At 45.7% G+C, this 21,273-nt stretch overlaps 1 protein-coding gene across 5 annotated transcripts in view; it reads right to left on the minus strand.

Moving 5' to 3' along the window:
* Positions 1 to 20,658, minus strand: part of POMGNT2 (protein O-linked mannose N-acetylglucosaminyltransferase 2 (beta 1,4-)) — a 66,068-nt gene extending 45,410 nt beyond the window's left edge. For 2 of the 5 annotated variants that reach the window (XR_010623198.1, XM_065753199.1), the window contains exons 1-4: positions 20,567 to 20,658; positions 18,605 to 18,744; positions 2,723 to 2,834; positions 1,216 to 1,347 (exon numbers count right to left, since the gene is read on the minus strand). The gene's annotated coding sequence lies outside the window, so the exon portion shown is untranslated. Of the gene's footprint in view, positions 1 to 1,072; positions 1,348 to 2,722; positions 2,835 to 9,379; positions 9,485 to 18,604; positions 18,745 to 20,566 lie in introns of those variants that run through there. The other 3 variants (XR_010623197.1, XM_065753200.1, XM_065753201.1) reach the window with 3 other exon arrangements.
* Positions 20,659 to 21,273: the final 615 nt, after the last annotated feature.

Raw genomic sequence — 21,273 nt, forward strand, 5'->3', positions numbered from 1 at the left:
TGGGAAGGTTCTCCTCTCTTCTGGTACGTGACATGTCTCAGTTTGGTGCCCAGTAACATCTACACTTTGTGGGTCTGCTCACTTAATAGCATGTTGGGTACAACAGGTCCTGTTCTACACCAAGTGAAAGACCCCCAGTGGGGTTTCTGCCTGCAGAGAAGTCAGGCACACCGGCCCCAACACAGCACCTAAACATCCATACACACATCTGTGGCAGCACCACCCTTATGGCCACAAAGCACCATGCAAGCAGATGGTGCTGTCGTAAAACGGCAGTAATCAGAATTATTTACATACAGAGGCAACCCCTGATGCTGTTAGAAATAAATGAAGTGGAGAGGCTGAGGATAGGAGCAGCCCTGGGGCCTGCACTCAGGATGTATCATGGGAAGAGGAGGGACAGGGCCAGGAGCCTCACACTGGCATCCACACATTGGGCTCAGGGTGTAGTATCACCTAAAGCTTGACTTGTAGCCTTCCTCTAACAGAATCCAAAGCAAAAAAAAAAAAATGCTTTTATTGAAAGACAAGGGCTTTAAGAAGCAACTAACGCTTCTTACATAGCCCATCCACCAGCAGAGTGCAGGGAACGGTGAGGCACTGGCCACTGGGACCCCATCAGCCAAGGGGTCTCCAAGGCAGCGCAGCCCACAGGGGCTGTCTACTCTTTCCTTACACACTGAGATCTTGAGTAGTTTCACTTCTGTGGTTTACAGTTCACAATTTATTCCTGTCTGGTTTAATTTGCACCTCTGACATTAAAACCAGCTCCCTTGCTGCCACCAGGCAGCAGGTCTGAGCACACAGCTATGGGGTTGCTATTTTTATGGACATGTGAGCTTAGCTGAGCTCAGGGTTCACTGAAGCATTCGTATTTCTCAGCCCAGAGCTACAGGAACAGTGAGCTGCCAGGTTTTAATGAAATGTTTTTGTTAAGGGTCATCAAACTGCACAACAGGATGGCATCTGAAGACCCCAGATGAGGAACACAGGTAGCCCAGGCCAGCTGTAGATCCCTAGTAGGGTGTGAGAAAAGTGCAGATGTGCAGTATCTTTCTCAGGGCAATCCTACCTGATGGTTCAGTGTTGGCCATGTGAATAGCAGCACTTGAGGATTCTTCTTTCTTGAACTTGTCAAGTTGCTTTCTGAATCCTTACACAACTGGCATTCACAACATTTACACCAATATCAAATGCAATGACATGCTGAAATACCTTTTTTTCTTCCTCTTTCTTCTTCTTCTTCCTCTTCTTCATCAATTTTCTCTGCCACGTGTTGTATTCCAGTACATCATGTCCCAGCTCTCGCTGTTTCATGCCTTTTCTGGCTGCTCACTCAATGGGGAGCTGAACAAAACAAGTACAAAAGGAGGCTATGGCAAAATTTGCACTGACATTTGTCAACATTGTCCTTATTTACTGCTAAGTGGAATGTGGAATGTGTCTGATATTTATCAGAGAAAAAAAAATCACCTCCTACCTCCTTTCTCCTGATAAAAAAAAAAAAAGGGGGGGGGGAAGGGAAATAAAAGCAGTCTGGGAGCTGCAATGCCCTCTCTTCTTGTACCAAAGATGCTTATAGCCACTTAGAGCAAGTGTAAGCCCAGATGTGCAGCATTCACCCCAAGGAGGAAATGACAGTTTCTTCAGTAGTTCCTTTCTCCTACTAGTTTACTTCTAAATTCTCATCTTCGCAGCCTCACATCTGATGTCCTGGGAACTATTTGGCTATTGCAGTTACACCACTGTGGACCTTTTACATCCCAACAGTTCCCGTGTGAAAGCAACAGGGGAAAGGGAAGGGTTCAGTGCTCCCCCTATCCTGCCTCCTCCCCTGAGGACAAATGTCACACCAGGAGCTCCTGCTCAGATGGAAAATTGTGACGTGAACATCGATCTCCCTTTCTTTTCATGTGTCTTCTCCCCTTTCCAGCTCAATTTGTGTCCAGCTGTGTAATACTTTAGGGAAATGTCTATTGCTGTAGACAGCACTATCTACAGTGCTGTCTATAGACATCATTTGGATGCATAGGTGTATTTCCTGCATGCATGGGTGTTGTGGTGTGTAAGTATGCATATATGTAAACATGTAAGTTGTTCTGAGTGCTGCACCTGTGTATTTATTATGCATGATAATGTATGGCATTAAAAAAGATAGCACGTAGATGCAATATGTAATGCAAATATCATACGCAAATATTTATTTACTGTCACAACAACAGTGATGGAAGATGCTGAATATGACTCTCGGCAAATCCATCAGCCTTACATTTTACATTGCACACTTACTCAATTTGCTGGTGATGGCACAAGCAAAACAGCTGTCATCTATACTTTGTATGGAAGCAGATGTAATGCACAGAACTGTGAGCAGGCCAATGCAGTCCCTTTTATTACCCATGTTAAGGATGTCAGACAATTTATTTCCTAAAGGCTAACAGCAAATAATCTCTTCTCTGTGAAATGAATGTAGGCAGATTGAGGTGGGGCCAGAAAGCAATTAAATGTATTATTAAAGCAAGGCAGGAGATTGTAATCGTACATATGTATATTATGCACATACATATATAGAAAGGCAAATATGTCTGCAGCAACCTTTGGAACCAATATTCTAGTCTGAAATGCAATAAGGCTGGAAATTAAATGCTTATCTTCTTTTGCTAATGCGTAATCTTTGCCTTTAATCATCCTTGCTAATTATTCCACTGCATTGAGCTCTTACCTTTCTGAGAAGCTGCAGATTTCATTTTGCTGTGGTCAGAGGGTTTCCAGACTCTGTGGTGTGCTGGGGGTGGGCTGGCTGTGGTGAGGTGGGGGTCGGCCTCTTCTCCCTGCTAACAGCAATAGAACAAGTGGTCCAGTGTTTATGTTTCGATAATTCTGTGATATCTGGTTCCAAAAGGCCATGGGTGACCCTAGTGTGCACAGCAGCTGTGGGCACAGGACACCACTGATCTATGGGATTGTCAAACCAAGGGAGAGGAGTGCTACATTTGAGCCCCCCAGTGCCTTGGAAAGTACTGCTGTGTGTCTTCTCACTTGTCCTTCACTGAGCTGAGCAAAAGTGTTCTGACCAAACATTTCACTGTCAGAGATTGCCCTTTTACACAAAGCAAAATGCCCTGTGTATTGATTTTGACAAAATCACACTTTTCTTTGTTTAAGCAAACAGGAATAACGGTGTTCTGAGCTTATTATAACATCACAGATCTGTTGTTTCATTGAAAGCCTTTCAGTTAATTCAGAATACACTTTTAAAATCAATTTTTAATTCCAGAGGATACTTGAAAATTTGTTATTTACTTTTGGATTAGGAGTGTAATAAAATGAAGAAACTCTGAGGATGAAAATCTTCCTGGTAATCTCCATATAAGCTGCTGTGACAGTCATGTGTCTATGTGTTTGCTTTGGGGCTCTGATGCAGGACAGGCCTGAGATTCAGACTATTAAAGTGCAACAAGATACTAGCACAGCAGCTGGCACTGTGCTTGGGGACCTGACAGAGGTCACTAAAAACGATGGCAACCCACACCACTATAAATAAATGTACTTTCTCAAACTAAATGGATGCTTTTGATGACATGATAGATTTTGGTGGAAGAAATAGAAAGTGTTTCTCTTGGTATCGCATGACAATATCTTAGAAAGCAGAATGGCATGAAATCAATGTGTCAATATTAAATTAAGCAACTACAATCTGCTTAACGTCTACATCTTTAAATATATCATGAATATATAGAAGGAATCATCTTCTCTTGTGCATATTGCACACAGACTTCAGGGAGCATTTACTTTGTCTCATCCTGGTTAATGCTGTCCTTGACTTCTCAGAAGAAAATCTGGTCTCACTGCCAGTGATGCCTCTGTGTTGCACAGAGGTGGCTGGTGCACTGGTGAGAAAAAGAAGACATCAAAATCACCATTTTGAGGTAGAGGGTAGGAGTATCTGCTTATAGCTTCCCACACCCCAGTTGGCCCCAGGGACCAGGGAGCTGGGTGCTCACCCCCCTCGTGAGCACAGGGCTGCTGATCTGGGGTCTGTGGGGACTCATGGGCACATCCCTCCTTCCTTCAAATGTTACAAGTATATCATTGACTTAATAACCTCCTGCTTGTGTGCCACGCTTTGTATCCTCTCAGGTCATTCATTATATGCCAAATAAACCTGGTAGGTTTATTAAAGAGAAAAAGCAATTATCCCATATTTACACTGAGGAATGCAATTAGATTCTCAAATATCAGGCATCTCTTTTTAAACATTGCTTTCTTGGCTGGTATCTTAGCAAAATCCACAGGTTCAAGAGATTTTGAGGGAGACGTTGCTGAATGCCAGCTCACTCAAATATCTGACCATGCTTTGGGTAGCACTGTCGCCAGGCAGATCTCTCACACTGAGGGCATAGCTGTGGGAGCTCTTTTGGCAGCTGCAACTCCCCACCAAGGAGCTGTGGACCCCCTCCCTGAAGACCCAGAGACTGCGAGGTGGTAACACATGGCAAGGTCGTGTCCTGAGGGCTGTGCTTACCAGGGAAAGGCATTGCCAAAGCTTGTCGGAACCCAGTATCTTTGTGCCATCTACTCCCCTGACAAATCTGGCAGAGGCTGGCCAACAATGCAAGCAAAGCGGTGGGGAATGCAGAGAGAGTGCGAGGCAGCGCACTGCAGGGCTGTGTTTCCTTACAAACTAAGGCTAAAAATATCAGTGACCTTTCCAGGCTCTGTTTTTCTGTGGTTTGGAGCAGAGTTGTGAAATTTGGCAGGTGCGAGAGGCCTTTGGGATGTGCCTTCTGCTGTTCCTGTGAAAATCTTCACAAATTTGGGCTAGGTATATGCCTTTGGAAAACAAGGCCATATGTTAAGACGTGTGTAGGAACTTCAGCAATGCTGTGGTGTTCCCCAATAATTCTGTCACTGAGACCCTTGCCCTCTCCAGCTCCACATCAGTGCTGGATGTGGGGTCTCCATCCTGATGTCCACAGCCCGGGGTTCCTATACAGATACCACTGCTGGCAGCGGGAGCACTGACCACCGCAGAGCAAAGGAATGCTTGGGGTGAAATAATCCAAGTTACATGGTTTTGCTGCTCAAATGTTTGAGGGGAGGGAGGGTCTCCTCTTAAGATCTGCCAAGGTGAGGAAGAGGGTGTTTTTCTTCACAATAGATTAGACATTTGCTTACAGGTTAATAAAGCCCCTGGGAGATGCCTGCTTGACACTGGCCAGACAGGACACGCAACAGATGTGCCCAAGGGTTGTTAGCCATGCAGAACTGGTGTGGCAAGCAGCAGCAGGCTGTGGGCTGGTGACATCAGGACATCCTTCTGGGACAAGCCCAGTGTGCTCTGCATCCAGCACAGAAGTGATTTCTGTCTGCTACTAGCCCAAGCTAGCAGGGCTGAAGGACAGTCAGTCTGAAGTCAGGGATGAGCTTCGAGGTGTTGGGTCCCTCCAGGCATGACATCCAGGGTTAACCAGGAGGTGCTCAGCCTGGTGAAAGGGGCATGGTTGATGCCCAGGTACGTGGCAGGCAGGTGGTGATGGGGAAACACTCATGGCAGACTGAATGAGAATGGGAAGGAAGAGAGTGAAATTGGATGGAAAAGTAAGGAAGAGGTGGGGCAAGGGAGCAGCAAAATAATGCATTCAGCTCTAGCTACCAAAGGGGATTTCTATCCTATACACTGACTGTGGCAAGAGCCTTCATTTTCAAGGGACTGACCTGCAGCCACACTCTGCCAAAGTAGATCACTTAACTGACCCTAAAAGCCCCAGGTGCCATTGAGGTCTCCCTGGCTGGCACGTGGGCTGCCTGCAGCGGGGGCAGCAAGAGCCCATCTGTCCCAGTGGGGTATTAGCAGAATCAGGGCCGGCTGTCCTTAATAAGCAAGGGAAGACTTTGCTTTCCAGATTAAGGATGGCCCTGCAGTGTGAGCAGCTGCTCCTGGGTCAGTGCTGGTGCTGGCAAAGTAGAGCTGGGGCAAGCTTTGCAGAACCCACACAGGAGACATTTTCATCCCAGAGCACATCCTGGGGCCGTGGTCCTGCTGAGAATCCAAGTCCAAAGACAGATGAACACAGGGACAGCGCAGCAACTCTGCACCCAAATTCAGACTCCATCTTAATGGAAAAGGCTGTTCTATGAAGGCCTTTCCACCCCATTTGTGATGATGCAAAACCCTTCTCCTCGTGTTCATGGCTGGCTGACAGCCCTTGTGGCAAATGCATCAGCTGCCTATGCAGGACAGAAATCCTGGAAAGGTTGGATGCAAATTTAGCCAAGCCAAATGGCACGCAATTTTTCCACAGTCCGCTGGCAGAGACCACTGGTTTTCAGAAATATCTGTTCTTTTAATAGGACACATTCATTAGCTTGCTATTTTTAAAGAGACAAAATAGCCTTGGAAATAACGTTAGCAGCAAACCTGTCAGTCCTTACCAAATGAGATTCGGACACAGCCACGGGGAATATTCCCCGGTGGGAATGAGGCAAAGGCTGCAATGCAGAACTTCAGTGGCTGTCACCGTAACTTCAGTGACACTGCAGACCCCAGGGAGACACCTTTCTCATTTCCCGGGATGAGAAATGGAATACTCACAACAAGCAGTTCTTCGGTCGCACATTCCCTGAGCTTTTCATCGCTAAATAACCTTCTTATCTACCCTGGTACATATGAAAGACATGAGATAGTCCTGGCCAGCCATGTGCAGGATGTTAGTGCTTTGGGATCCTCACATCTGCCACATCCACCAGGGCAGGACCATGCAGGTGCCACGCTCTCCACCCAGTGCCTGCAGCCTCCAGGCAGAGAGCCTCAGGCAGGGTGAGCAGGGGCCAGGGGGACCCAGGGAGATTCTGGATCAGTTTTGCTCATGTGCCCAGCAAGAATAGGGTTGGGACACCACTCTGACCATGTGTCATACCTTTCAATGCTTTTCTGCTGCCTAATGCTTTGCAACCTAAGGAGCAGGCTAATGCTGTAACAGATGCAGCCTGCCTCCTTCCCCAATCCCCTTACAGGAAGAGTTCATTGGGAGGTTAATAGGATGCTGAGAAGAGAGACTGATTAAAATTAAATGAATCTAAATTGAATTAGGGGAAAGTCAAGCAAACCAGTCAGTTCATAAGATTTCATAGCTGAGGCTTTAAGAGGAATATTGTCAAGAAAGAAGAGATCCAGCCCCACAAGTGTTCCTGCCCATGCATCACCCAGTGCAGGGTCTGCCCAGCTCACAGAACCAGTCAGGTGCAGCCAGGGCACTCCATACTACCTGACAACTCGCAATTCTGGCTGCTGCATGGTGACACAGGGTACGAGGGCCGTGCCTGGCAGTGTGCGGCTGCAGTCATGCTGTATTTGTGCTTTTTTGTTCTCTCTGCTTTACACTGCACTGGTGTGACCTTACTTTGAGCGCAGGTTTGGGCATCACAGTATAAGAATGACTTAAAACTATGAAAGAGCATTCAAAGAAGGTCTATAAAGATGCAGGAGGGTCTGAAGGGCATGACCTGTGGTGAGCAGATGAGGGTCCCTGTGTTTGCTCAGCCCAGAGCTGAGTGGAGGCCTGATGGTGGCTGCAGCTCTCACAGGGAGCAGAGGGACAGCGCTGAAATCTGCTGTGTGACAGCAACAGGGCCGAGGGAACAGCATGGAGCTGTGTCAGGGGAGGGGCAGCTGGGGGTTAGGGACAGCTCTGCACCAGAGGGTGATGGGCATGGAACAGGATGCACAGGGCAGTGGACATGGCCCAAGTGCTGGAGTTCAGGGAGTGTTTGGACAGCGCTCTCACAGACATGGGGTTGGGATTTTGGATGGTCACGTGTGGAGCCAAGATTGTCAGTGGTCCCTGGGGTCCCTTCCACCTTGAGGTATTCTATGATTCTGTGACACTAGGCATCTAAGATTGGATCTTAAACTCCATAGTGTTCAGCACCTCCTACCATGGAGGTATTAATTTCAAGAAGGAACAATACATATGCAAATGTACATTAATGCACAAAACCTGAAATAAGACATTCACATCTACACTGTGATGCACTAATCTGGGCCTACTTACATTGACACAGATGGAGTGAATTATTGGAAGAGAAAAAGCACATCTGCTAAATGTTATTGTTTAATTAAGCCATTAGCAACTGAAAGACAATAACCTTTAAATTATAGCATTTTACATTTGTCTTAGCCTGTGGTACTTAGATGGTTCCCACAGCACTTGGTGTGTGCTGCATTCTTCAGTGCTATTGCTGTCAGGACACCCTGAGAGGCAGGAAAAAGAGCTTCTGCCCCTGCAGATGGGGAGCTGAGCTGCTCGGCCATCAGCCCCATTGGAAACCTGAAAAAAAAGTGCTAGTCTGAGGTTCACATCCTATTGGGAAGCCTTGCAGGACCTCAGGTCAATTGTGACCTGCAGGCGAGCATCTGCACCCAGTGCCCATATCTGGCAGTGCCCATAAGCCCCAGCTGTGAAGCAGTGAGCACACGGCTGCTACCTACCTACTGAGTTCTGTGCACACAGGCTAAGAAATTGGCAATAATCCTTTATTAGAGCTGCAGGCTTTCTCTGGAAATCTTATTCTCCTGTCCAATTTTACAGCAGATGAATTTCCAAGCTGCAGGGAAACTTCTTCCTGTGATAGGGGACAAAATGTCTCCACGAGACACCTTACCAATGAATTTATTACAACATGGAGGGGAAGACGCATGACCTTGTCTTCCCAGGGGAAAGAGATGGCTTCCACCCCAAGGGACAGCCACACACCCACTCTGTGCTGCCCATCCTCACAACATCCTCACCTTCAGAAGCAATGTTGCAATTTGGCAGCCCTTGCTGCCAGCCCAAACCCCGCCCTGCGTAGCCCTCCTCCTCATCTGCTGAGGTGCCAAAAAGGAGGTTGGGTATCTCCCTTTTTCTTGTCTTGTTATTCCTATAATAACGTTTGGATCCTTTGCCCGAATTTTACAGCAGTCTGGAGAGCTTAGAGATACTGAGCATCCAGAAGCACAATAAAGCCAGGCATCCATAAAGGAGAACCCATTTAGCAGCTTTATCGTGAGGAAGAGGTGAATGAGATTAGCTCTTATCTATGCACAGGAATCCAGGCTTCATTAGTTCTGCTGCCCAGGCAATGCCCGACTGCTGCTGTGATGGTAGGTATTAGGGTCATGAGCAGTGCCATAAATAGCCAATTTAGCTTTTATGTGCCATTTGTACCAGCTCTGCCAACAAAGAGACACATGATAAATACAAGTAAGAAATGCTTTCAGCTTTAAAAATAGAAATGTTTTTCAGTCTGTACACTGCAGGAGGAAGGCCTGACTCTGCTCACACTTACGCAGGCAAAAAACAAAATCAGCTACAGAGAAATGAGTTGAGATACATACTGGCTGGTCTCCGTAAATGCTCAGCAAGCACTGATGAATGTCAGTGGGTGCCATGTTTTCCACATGGAGAAAATTCAATTCCACCCCTTAGCTTCAGATGCACTTCCATGTCAGACTGCCCCTCTGCTGCCGTCCGTCACACAGCAATAACATGTAACGCAATGTTGGCAGGAAGGTTCAACTCTACAGCCACACCACCAACTTCCTCTGACATTATGGGCCAACATAATAAAATAGAAAGCATTACTTTTGAAGCATCCCCCATGCTTCTATAAGAAATGGTGCCAGTGGCAGCAGAAAAGGCCTTTTCTCTTTTAAGCTGCTTCCTATCAACACTGTGCAAACGCCTTCTTTTATGCAACGCAGTAATCTTTTAGGACTGTTGAAATTACACTCTTGCTCCTTGAATCGGAGCCGATGTCTTTCAGGAGCGAGCACAGATGTGTCTCAGAGTGGAAAATCAGTCTGAATGAAAAGTGAAGAAATAGAGAATTGTAGGGGTCTGAAGCAAGCTGGCAGAGCACATGGGAACGTCCCCAGGGTGCGGCAGGAAGGGAGCTGGAGGAGCCCTAAGGAAAGCAGCAGCTCTGAGGCAGAAATCCTTTTCCCCTGGGACTGGATCCCAATGCTCTGCTGTCTGAGGTGGCCGTCAATTGGAAACTAACCCAAAGCATTGCTCCTATCCCAGAGTGGTGCATTAAATAATTGAAAAATGAATAATTAAATTAAAAGAGGATTATTTCCCACAAGCAAGCAAAAAATTGCTGTCTGCAGGACAAAGGGTCATGGCAAGACTTAATTTTCTGCAGCTGTTGGCAGCCAGCAGCAAAGGGATGTAGACAACACCCACGGTGGGCAGGAAGGGCCCCCACACTGCACTGGTTGTTTGGCTCCCATGTTTATCCCTAAGCAGCATTTTCCCGGTTTCTGAAGAAGGAGGAAGCGAATCAGGAAATACGGGACATGCCCTTAATCCTGAATGTCAGCCTTGGCCCTTGGCTCATGGTTAGCTGCTGTACGTCCTTGTAGGATACGTTTCTATGTTTAGTCCTTTAGCATTTGTTTTACTGTTGGCTGTGAGGAGATGGGCACACGAGCTTTGTTCTGGCACTCCATAAGAACGATATTTAATGGCACTATTATTTTTTCCCTAAGATTTATATATCTGAGTGGATGACACATTGCAACAGTCTGTATTCCTCATGAACTATAGTTAAAAATGAACATCTCTCTGCATAGGATAACAATACCATAATGTACTTGCTCTCCTCACAGAAATTTAAACGAGGCTATGTGCTGGGTGAACATGGCTGTGACTGGACTGTCACCAGTGGGGTGCCTATGCTTGAGTCGTAGGATCCAGAAGGACATGCAGCATTGCGAGGGGCAAAGCTGCAGCCCTGTTGGACCCCCTTCCTCCCCCTGCTCCATACTCATTATCATGTATATCTGAAAACCACGAGCCCAGAGTTTCAATAGAGGATGTCTGTGTATCATCACAGAGGACAACTTCTGTGGGATGCAGATTTGAGAAGGGGAGGGAGGAACCTGCTTGCCAGAGCCTGGGCAGCTCTGTCTCCTCAAACAGAGCTCCAGCAAGCCAGGCTGGCCCTCAGCAGGAGGGAACACGCAGCAGCACAGCAGCTTCTCCCTCCATACAAGGAATGGAGCAAGAACTGTAAAACCATGCCCAGCACCACAGCAGAGCCCTGTGCTTCAGCAAGCACACTTCCACTGGGACACTCTTCCTTACTTTGGCAGACAAATCTCCAGCACTCTTAACATTTACTCAGATCTGAGACCTTCGAGGACCAGCCATCACTGATGTAAGAATAACACTGGCACACACAGCAGTTCAAAAGGCAGTATTCATGCAGTACTCAGCATCAAGGGTCCTTTCTGTTTCCTCCCATCGGCATACCTAAGAGCCTCAGGAATCCAGTGGACATTCCCTCCTGCCCCGAAGCCTGCCCAGCACAACCCTGCAAAGCATCCTTGTCCCACTTTGCTCTGACTCCAGCTACAGCCACAGCAGGCCCAGCTGCTTGAGGGACACTGTGATCTGAGCCATATGGCAGCAGCCCCCAGGGGACAGCCTTCCTGCAACCAGTGGTCCCAGTGCTGTTTTTAGCCTGTGGGAAGAAGGGGCTGATCTGGGGATGGGGAGGAGGGAATTCAGCTTGGGCTCTTTGGAGAGGTGTTTGCTTTACCTTGCTTGTCAGGAAGTTTTTGCAAATGTGTGTCAGCCCCTATGATTTAATCAGCCAGCACTGGGCCTTTTCATCTTCAAAGCCCTGCGGGACTGCCCGGTTGGAGCCTCCTCCCATCGACCAGAGGGCAGTGGAGGGAGTGGTGGTAGAGAGCAAGGATTCAGTGCTCATTGCTGTGAAACAACACAAGGCTTTGGTGTTCACTGCTGTGAAACATGGACACCTGGCCTCCGTGTTCATCACCATGAAACATGGACACAAGGCCTCTGTGCTCACCCCTGCCCAACCCTGACACCAGAGCACCAGCACTGGGCCAAGCCGAGTCCCTGCCTGCCTGTGTGACCCATCCTGGAAGTGAGTGGGTGCTGATAGAAAGGGAAGGCCAACAGGACTAACACAGTACTCCCTCCTGGTATACATAAAAAATGAGAAATTAATTTTTATGCCCAACACCTCCCCTAATGATTTAAACTTTAAATCACGCTTATTGGCTCGCGGCATGTGCATTGTGCAGGGCTGAGTTGAAGAAAGGAAATGCCTTGAAGATCTCAATCAGGATTTCCCTCCATACACGCGTTTCCGGACCTGCTGTGGCAGGGCCAAGCAGGACACTGCTTCCATCCAAACCTCGCTTCCAGTGCCAAAGGTCACCAGGAATGGAGGAAAAGGACAGCCCTGCTATCGAACTGTTAGCTGGAGTGAACAAAAAAGTCCTATATCCCGAGAGCAACAAGGTTTCTGGTGGGTTGCTCAGTGTCAACGGAAGATCAATACATTCAAGCCTGGTTCGAAAGCCATTGAAGTGCAGAGGGACTCCTCCTTCTGTGTCAGGGGGTTGGATCAGGTCCTCTGGGAGCACCTACTGTCAGAGACAAGAGTGGCCATATGGACCAGAGCTCAAACTATGTCATAAGAGCATACGGCAATGCTTCGTGCAGGCACTGAGAGAACTACTCACCATATGCTATTGATCCTCCCTTCTACCTTGTGAAATGTTTTATATACTGTACAGCAGAGGTAAAATTTACCCAAGGAATTTAATAAACAGTATCACTGCAAAGGCAGCTTGCAAACTTTACACTACTTGCAGATTAAAAGTCATCCGCTCCCTAGCGATTTCTTCCTGCACGTACCAAAGAAGTCCAAGCATGGATAAATTTAACACAGATGATTCTCATTTTTACTTCTGGAAAACGTTACCCTGGCAGATCTCAGAGTCAAGCTATACATCTGTCACTCCCTCCAGTCAAGTCCTTGGGAATCTATATTTATAGTCCTAGGTTTTGTACAGTTAGAGCCTGTGCCAAAGCCTACTGCAGTCAATGGAAATTTTGGAAAAAAGCCTTGGAAATGTTTTAGAAAAGCACAGTTTTGACTAGAAAATGTTAAAATGTTAGAATATGTAGCCCCCAAAAAAATCAAAAACATTTTTTAAACATTTCAAGGAAAAAACTATGCGGCAATAGGCTTCCTATAGCAGATTGAGTGATCAGCTGTCGATGTGTGCTCCAGAAACTGCTTGGGAAGTAGAGATTACTTGAGCAAAATGTGTAACCTGCTGTGCACAACACCTGGTGCTGCCTGAGCTCTTCAGTGCCTGAATATCTGATTAAGGCGAACTCCAATCCCAATTTAGCCTACCTTCATGTTAAACCAACACCAGCCTGTAGCTTTGTTATCTGCGCTTACCAGTCACTAAGGAGTCAGGGTGGTATGCACATTAATAAGTGAGGTTTTTCTCCCTTTCTAACTTTGCAGAGAACAATAGAATTTCCTGCAAAAATTCTTGGCCAAGCACAATCTTCCTCTGGGACTCCACTGCAAAATAGCAGCATTTTTTGGTACGACCGCAAAAATGTCAATGTATCTTTAGTCCTGGGCTTCTTCAGCTTTGTTAGAGTTCCTCACACCCTTGAAATTTGGTATGGAGGAATCCAGATCATCAGATCTGCAGATCAGAGTTGAAGGTCCCACCAAGGGGGGGTGGGAACAAAAATAAATTTCCTATGTAGATGTCCCAGTCCCAATATTTAGGTACTTCTCTGATGAGATAGCAAGGTCAGAGGTGATCCACTGCCTGTGTCTTGATGCTGCTTATCTGGTTGGGTACAGCTTGTCTATTGCTAGAGATAGGTAAAATGAATTACTCTTCCTCTGCCACCCCACCCCACATATCCAATAGTTGTACATCAAGTAGCTCCTCCGCAACACGGGAATCCCAGGCATAATTTCCTCTTCTTTCTAAAGAAGTACAAATATGCATGCCCTAGATACATGCTGTAGCTACCAAATAACAGGTTCTATCCCAGGGAGGTGCTTTATGCCCAAAATAAAACAGGGCCACTTGACAGGATTTGTTAGGGTAGTCAGAAGCTGTCAGGAAGTTTTGCTGCAACTGCTGGGAAAAGGAGACCGACGGGGAGCATGTTCGTGGCCAGCTTTGTCAGACGGTCCAACATCCCAATTCCTAGCTCCCTGTCTCACACTCATGCTGTCTTTTTAGATATTTCCTTACAAATTGTGTGCAGCTTCAGCTCTTCTTCATATTCTTTACGCTGATGCTGTGTTCTTGCTCCTTTCACATGCCATCCCTTGAAGTTCTCTTGTATTTTTGTCAACATACACAAAAGCAACAATTCCCAAGTTTCTGTGTGCTTTTTCTATCTATAGCAGGCTAATAGCCTTCTCATTGCACCCAGCACTCTGTTAAGTGTGAAATCCCACTATTTTCAGCACAGAAAAAGTGGGAATTAAAACGGGGAATCCTCTCATCGTTCTTTAGCAAACTGCAGTCTCTGTGCAGTGTTTGCATGCTGTGCCATGTGCTGGCCCTTCACGTGCAGCAAACAGCGCTGATGTTTATGGAAAGCCCTTCGTGAAGTTAGTAGGAGGAAAACCCAGCAACAAGAGCTTGGCACCACTTTAGTCCCATCTGAGCCCTGTTTTGATACAGTGGGCACTGCCAAGGCTCTTCCTGCCTGCTCTGCACAGGCACGAATGGCAGCCTTTGATTCCCGGGTGGCACTGGCTCCAGCCCTTTGCTGTGGCTTTGAGACACAAGTGCATTGTAAGGGCCTGGCTGCAGTTCTTAGGAATACCAGCACTCAGGGCTCTTGGAGCAGCTGCATCTTTATCCTCAGCATCTGAAAACCACTTGTATTATTAAAGTGGAAGATTTCAGAATTGGCACTTGCCCGTAACCACAGGTATTTTAAATATTTAGCAAAATAAGATAGCAGCCTGGAATGGTTCTTACAGGTCCCAGGCAGCTCTTAGGCAGGAGGCTAAAACCCAGCGTCAGCTCTGTGAGAGGTCAGAACTGGAAGCCATTCCTTCCCTCTCTCAGAGAGGGCACAGACACCACGCTCCCTAAACCACAAAGAGTCCTCAACAAGCGTCTTGCTTAAAGCTTTTCATTTACTTGTACACAAAATGCTGCCAGACTCATAACCCACTTGGGGTTCATAATGCAAAGTGGGAAATAATTGTCTGGGGAAGTGGCTGGATGGTGAAGCTCCACTGGTGTGAATAACCAGCACGATTACAGGGGAAGGCAGCTGCCTGGCAATGCTAATGGGACGCTGAGCCTTTAACTATTAGATCAAAGTGCGAATGTGTCCCACAGTGGTGCTGATTCATGTTCTTGGATGTCCTATGGACAGCTCATTCGAGCTCCCTAATTCATCACAGCCATTGAAACCAAAGGTGCTGGAGCCCCTCACAGACAGAGATGCTTCTGTTGGTCCTACTAGAATCCCATCTACACCTTTGGAAACATGACCTTACATGGCTCCTCCAGAAGGGCCACTGGTACAGCTGACACATGCCGTCTCAATTTTTGGCCAAGGACAGAGAAAGCATGAAGATGAGAATCTGATTTTAGCACTCTTGTCAATTATTTATTCATGAATGCTGATTTATTCATCAAGATGTCTGCCCTCAGCTGTGATTTAACAGCTTTGCTAAACATGGTGTTTCATTTAAGTAACAAGGAACTTCACGCTGGTCCTTCATTTATCTAATAAAGACCAGCAGGGGTCCTTATTTAATAAGGACTGCAAATGGACTGATCTGAATTCTAGCTTTAATAGACAATACTAACAGGAAAGATTATTTTCCTCTACGGCAGGAGCAAACAGTAGGACAAGCATTATGAAGAAGTCAGGCTGACTGTCATCTCCAAGCCTTTATATCTATTTAGGTGGTCATGTTACAGTAACAAGCAATTTAATCTATACAAAAGACAGATAATGGAGAGGGAAAATGAATGACCTTCCTGACCCATAACCGTCTGCCACTTGATTGCCTGAAACTGTGTGGAACCACAGTCAAAGGATCCAGCTGTCCCTCCCAGTTCTATATTCATACTGAACATGAAGTAATTAATTTATTGATCAGAGACGATATATCACAACTATCTCCTATTTAGATAAAAAATAAAAGCATTTCTACAGTCACCCAATGATGAATCACCAGGACTTTACACAGTGCAATACATGCAGCAATGAAGACTTGTTGTAACATTAGATATGGCACAGCAAGCCTAAACTGTGATAAGAAATTCTTAGTCCAAGCAAATTCACTCTTCGAATTGAAGAGTTTCTACTAGATGTTGCTCTTGTATGATAGAATGGGTAATGCTGGCCTCCTGGCAGCTCCAGAAGGACAGAATAGAGCGGGGTCAATGTACCTAGAAAGTACTTCAAGATTTAATAGGAAATCAATAACAATAAGCAAGATCATCTGATTTTGAGCAAGTCACCACAAACAAGACTGAGCTGTGGTAAATGGCCATGGTGCAGTTTTAGCAGCTATGTCTCTGCTGATGTTCTGCTTCACAGCTGCCACGGTTCAGGTGCTCAGTTAAGACTACATCCATGCAGCCTCCCCCTGCCATGGCTGAAGGGAAGGAAAGAATCAGCAGCTCCAGCTCTGCTGCAGCCTTTCCCCTTGAGTCCATGCTGCTTGGGTGAATGCTTGCCTAGCTCTTCCCTCAGAAAGGGAATAGTTACAGTAAATGGCCCTAAGGGGGGAGGAAATGCTCAGACAAACCTGCCCAGCAACCAGATGAGGCCGGATAGAGATGTAGGGATTAGCAGGGAGCTACAGGTGGTCACCTCTTAAGCTGGCCATAAGAAGACATGCACCCATGACAGGGCTTGTCAAAAAGCAGCAGCTCAGCTATGTAAGAAAACATCCAAAGCCACACACTAACCTGCTTTTTCCACCGTTGAGGTGTTTTATTGACAAATGCTACAAGTCTGGAGGAAGGACAGCGGAATGGAATAAAGTGTACTGACAGTGAGAACCCACAACAATTTGCTATGTGTTTTGCATGCCTTTTGAAGTGCCACTGTTTTTCTTCTTAATATGTTTTTTTCCAAAACCTGGCTTTTTACTATGACAGCTTTACAGTGAGACACTGGTCCAACATGCTGACATTGACTAACAAGGCATAGCAACAACCCAGCCCTTTCATACACTTTACGAGTACAGTGTGTTACTGTTAAGCAATATTTGAAGAAATACAAGGCGAAACAGTTCCCAGGAAGATCTGGATTCTGTCTTCATGCAGCCATAGAAATATATGACAGAAGAATAAATCCTAATAACACCACTGATGATTCACCTAGCCAGGGAAAGGCTAGGAGACCAAAGCTAAGAAATGCCACACAGAACACAACTGACCTTGCTCTTTGCTGTTAGTTTGCTCTACTTCTGTGCTGGCAGGAGTTGTTTGGTAGCATTGAGCAGCATAGTAGGGTGAGAAGATTGCTAGTTTGGCACCCAGTGAAGAAAGAGCAGTTGCAATTCTCACTTAAGAAAAAGTTGAACCAGTGATTGCTTTAAATGGGTTTAAGGTGGGCAGCACATGCTTCTGGGACCACTCTAAACCCCAAAGCAATGGCCCATTGGCACTATCAAAGGTCTCCAAATTTCTCAAATAAAACAGTGCTAGATCTCTGGAAATGGACAGATAAAGGACTCAGCTCAATCTCCGCTGACATACAACCCTTCCTTGCTGCTTTGTAATGCTTGTGCCTTATACAATTTGCTCAGCTTCCTCCATCCCCCCCTCGCCTTGCTCAGAGATGGAAATATTCTGCTGGCTTGTGTGCTGCAGCAGCTGCTCCTCTTGACATTTCTGCTGCGGGCTGGGATACAGACCTACGGAATGAGCACTAATGAAATAGCTAATATAACCCTTCCTCTCCTTTCCCAATATTTCATGTGAAATAGATATTCTAATTTAAGCAATTGTTCCTCTGAGAAATCTTCCAAGGTTAGCAGAGGTTCAAAAATAGTTTGAAACAGCAACAACCAAACCAAGACTGCTCCAGGCTTTAATTTTCTTCCAACAATTTTTGCTGTTTATTACTAAGGAGTATGAAGGCAAATGTTATTTCCAGCAGGTGTCCTGCAGGGAATGTTGGACTATTAGTTATTTGCTCCCACTCTCTAGATGGGTGCCCAGGTAAATAGAAAGCTGAATTCTAGCACTGCACATTTCCAGGATGTAGCACAATAGGAGAGCGTGATTTTTGGCCCATGGAGTGCATTTGCAGCTCAAAATGTTTCAGGGAGGAAGTGTCCTTTCAGAAATGAATTGTGATACATGATAGAAGACCCAATCTGAAGCTTCATCTGCTGAAGAAAGAAACAGTGCTGTTTTCTGGATGGGAAAATGAATACGGTGATGGCAATCTGAAAAGAGGCTTACACTTGGCAGGCAATTTCTCTAATGGGACTGCAAGAGCTGCTCATTAGGAGTGTGTTAATCACAACCAGTGACCACCAAAATCTCTGCAAAGATAGCCTCCATTAGTTCCCATCACAATGAAAATGCATAGCCCATGCAAACACCCAGGTTGCTTCAAATTTCACTGAGGTCAGTGGCTAACAAAACCATCAGCATCACACTAAGCAAACTTGACAAAATAAGAACAAAGCTAAGTGCCAATCAGTGAGGTCTGGGAACAGATGTCTATCTCAAATTACCCCTTTTGTTCATTACCTGAAGAAGCGTGGGACACTTGGTTAGTAGAAATTGCAAATGCAGTCAGGTATGCTCTCAGCAGTGACACATCCAGTTTGAGTTCTGGTTGTATTGTGCAATAATTTCTTTAGGGAAAGGTATGTTACAGTTACAATTACCTGGAAAAAAAAAAAAAAAAGATAATTAATTGACATACACACTCCATCTTAACAACTAGAAAGTGTTCATTCCTGGCACTGGGATGAGACAGCAGCCAGCTTGTCCCAGGTCATTTCACAGCTCTATTAATCACCCATGTTTGCTCCAGTGGAAGACATGCTTACTGCAACTGCTTTGCCTCATGCCTGCATACATTTTCTTGCCCCGATTCTAGCATAGCCTGCAGGGAGTTTAACGTGGGCAAGTTGTACCATGCAGATTGCAGAGGCACACAACAACGTTGCTTGGCCAGCTCCACTAATATCATCACGCTGCATATTGATACTGCCTTTTATGCATGTATGTATTTCAGATCCCTGGAACAGCTTTCCTACCACTAACTCAACAAGCAGAATATTGATGAGATGCAAGATTTAACCCATGGGGAGCATTTCTCAATGCATGCAGCCCTGGTGAAGGCTTGCTGCTAGGTTGCCACGAACCCACCTTCAAGGTTGGATTGCCACAGACCTGTTTTCCACCACTGGCCTTTTTCTGTATGCTGATGCCCTCTATCCAAAGCCAAATCAGGGCCTGGGATCGCCAGTAGGAATGTACCTATCTTGGACATGAAATGTCTTACTCTAAATCAGGGGTTGCAGCACTGAATATCCAGGTGTCACAAACCTCAGAACAGAAGTACGGTACAGTCCATGGATCCCACAGCCTCTATCCAAATCCTCTCTCTCAGCTTCCTCCCTGAAACCCATATTTCCCCCAAGATCCAGTATTGATTCCTCAGGCTCGACCTATAGATTATAAATATCCCCATCTCCCACATTCCAGTTATCATTTTGTGAAAAATCTGAGGAAACACAGAGACACAGCTAGATTTTATATGGTTGTAAAACAGCTCATTAAAACCCAACCGAATAGAAATGCTCCCCAAGCCTCAACCCTTGTTGAAATGTGACTTTCCTCAGTCTGTTGCTGCTCTACTTAGGAGTCCCTAGGCATCCACCTGTGGCCAAGAAGTCAAACAGACAGCTCAAGGCACATCTGCTGTAGGAGCGGCATCCCTTGATACAGAAACAGTCCAGCCCCGTCCCCATATGCTCATGTTTTCCTGTGCATCTCCTTCAGGCTTCACCCAGGAGACGTTTTAAACCCTCTATTATCACCTCTTCATCTTTGCCCAGTTGCTGGCAGCTTTACAGTGCACTGGCTCCTGGAAATAGGGTACTGGTTTGCATTAGGAGGCCAGGACAACACACAGCACACCATTCAACAGTAGCAATGCAGAAAGCCTTGGCACTTTTAACATTAGGAGACATCGCAGCTGTAAACCTCTGCAGTGCATTTATAAGGCTGTGCCTCTCACATTAGATTTTAGGGACCAGTCTCACAGCAGGGAAGAAACCATTTTCTCTCTCTGCTCCTGATAATCAGCCACTGATAGAAATCTGTATGGGACTTTTGCCAAGGGAAAAACAATAGCCTGTGTAAGCGCATCAGCTTGAATGGGTGCAACCTATTGTGTGTCATCTGCTTTGCAAATCCTTACAGAGTGTTGGGGATGGGCAAGCGCACCAGAACCAGAATACATGGAGAGGAGAAGAGAGTGGATCTGTTTTTTCCTTAATCAAAATACAATGCTTTCCCCTGGGGACAATGGAGCTATGGAGATAGCCTTGCGACCAGCAGCTGAAGTTTAGAGCAGATCAATCCCGGCATTTGAAGAGAGCTCCACGAGCACATGAATGCTGTCAGCATGAACCTACTAATTCATTGGAACAATTTTGTTGTCTTTAAGTGTCAGGCTTCTCTCTGTCACATACTAACCATTACATGATCCTGAAGATTAGACTAGGGGCTAGCCAGCAAGTCAGACATCCAATAAATCCGGTCTCCCCGTCAGTTCCAGAGGTGGAAGAAACTTCAAAAACAGGAAAGAAGAAACTTCTAAAACAGGAATGAGGGTAAATGAAGCCAGGCCCATTTCTCAAACATTAACTTGTTATTTGTGAGACTTTCTTCAAAAGAAAAGGCATGAAAAAGAAGAAGGGAAAAGTTACATATTCTTAAAACTGAGAAAGCTTAAGTTGAATTGTGACAGGAAAAAAAGAAAGTTCTGTGCTTTGAGCATCCTGCAGGATAACACCGTTCTACAGGCCAACTTCAGACCATAACATAATTTGTTATTATAGTGTTTTGCTAAATGTGCTTGTCCACCCTCTTCCAGCTCCAGCTGTAAAGGATTTTTTTTTCATATGCAATCAAAGCACATTTCATTATGCTTATATGGTAGCAGAATGCCCCTCAATTTTACAATGAAGTTTCAATAGTTTAAACAAAACTCCAAATTTGCAACTGCTCATAGTGAACGACTGAAATGTATTTCTTTATTTGTCAGTTGCTGCAAATCAGTCATTATGAAATCAGAAATTCATTGCAGAGCAGAGTATTGTACACAATGGGAAATGTTCCACGACCAGCAAAGCATACATAATTGGTTTAATCTGATTTATTTTCTAAGTGTCTTTTTCTTT

Source organism: Cyrtonyx montezumae, unplaced genomic scaffold (assembly GCF_038088225.1).
Source record: "Cyrtonyx montezumae isolate F1298 unplaced genomic scaffold, pur_monq_1.0 scaffold_8, whole genome shotgun sequence".
NCBI classification, from domain to species: domain Eukaryota; kingdom Metazoa; phylum Chordata; class Aves; order Galliformes; family Odontophoridae; genus Cyrtonyx; species Cyrtonyx montezumae.